At 39.8% G+C, this 1266-nt stretch overlaps 1 non-coding gene across 1 annotated transcript; it reads right to left on the bottom strand.

The window, feature by feature from the left end:
• Positions 1-232: 232 nt before the first annotated feature.
• On the bottom strand, positions 233-360 carry LOC122752426. The gene has a single exon (XR_006356169.1). It is a non-coding gene; the product is annotated as a U6atac minor spliceosomal RNA (small nuclear RNA).
• Between the last annotated feature and the right edge of the window lie 906 nt (positions 361-1266).

Below are 1266 nucleotides of genomic sequence, written 5' to 3'. Positions count from 1 at the left end.
ATTTTCCAGGTCCAATCAGGTCCTATCAATCCCTTGAGCCCAAAGAGTATGTTCCCTAAAGCCCTGCATGTTATTGACAATCAGATTCCCCAGGACTCCTGAGTCACTGTAAAAAATCAAGAAAAAGCCGAAGTGGGACAAAAGGGGAGAGGAGTCCTTTGGGCATGAGCTCTACCGGCTTTTAAGACCAGGGATTCATTGACTTTTTTTTTAAAGGATGTAATCAGTTTACCAGAGAATTTGGTTAGATGTCATAGAATAGGTGGCAATGCCTTAACCATATATGTGTTATAAAGGCCACTAGGACCTCTTCCATCCTAATCTAGGGGAGTGCTAACCTTTTCTCTTTTCATACAACACTTACCAGAAAATTTGGAAGCAGCTGGGGCAAGAGTAGTGGGTTTAGAGCCAGATGTTCAAATTCTGAGCCTGAAGTCAGAAAGATTCCTCTTCATGGTTTCAAATCTGGCCTCAGACATTTACTATGTGACCCTGGGAAAGTCATTTGACCCTCTTTGCCTCCGTTTCCTCATTTGTAAAATGAGCTGGAAAAGGAAATGGCAAACCACTCCAGTAGCTTTATCAAGAAAATCCCAAATAGGGTCATGAAGAGTTGGACACAACCGAAAATAACTGAACAGGAACAAACCATGGATGAATCTCATGCCTTCTTACCTCTCAGGTTTTTAATCAGTAAAGAAACATGGATGGATTAGATGATTTCTAAGGACTTCTTACACCTCTAAATTGTTTAGATACCTTTTCCTAAAAGGCAATATGGTAAAATGGAGAGAACATTGGATTTGGAGACAACAGCTCTGAATTAAAAACCCAGCCCTGTCAATTATTAGTCCTGTGACCCAAGGTTATTTACTGCAGTTTGCACCTCTCCAAATCTCAGTTATTCATCTATAAAATGGGGATAATAATAATCACCTTATCTTCCTCACAGGGTTGCTATGGTGATCAAATGAAATTTTGTATGTGAAGGTATTCTGTAAGCTTCAGACCCACCTACCACGTGGTTAGCACATCATGTAGAATTGAATTGAAAATGGGAATGATAATACAGATAGATCCAACTCAGTCAAAAATGTCCTGTCTACCTCAGAGGGTCACTATGACGACAGAGCTTGATATCAAACCCATCAGAGTTGATGCTTAAAGAGAGTTTCCATTTTAGATCTTAAAGTCCCCGAGGAATTTGATCAATTATCCCACTGTCTTTGTTTTGTTTTGTTTTGTTTTGTGGGGCAATGAGGGTTA

Source organism: Dromiciops gliroides, chromosome 3 (genome assembly GCF_019393635.1).
Source record: "Dromiciops gliroides isolate mDroGli1 chromosome 3, mDroGli1.pri, whole genome shotgun sequence".
In the NCBI taxonomy this organism is placed as follows: Eukaryota; Metazoa; Chordata; class Mammalia; order Microbiotheria; family Microbiotheriidae; genus Dromiciops; species Dromiciops gliroides.
Note: the sequence above shows the minus strand (reverse complement) of the source record. Positions and strands in the feature narration are given on the sequence as shown.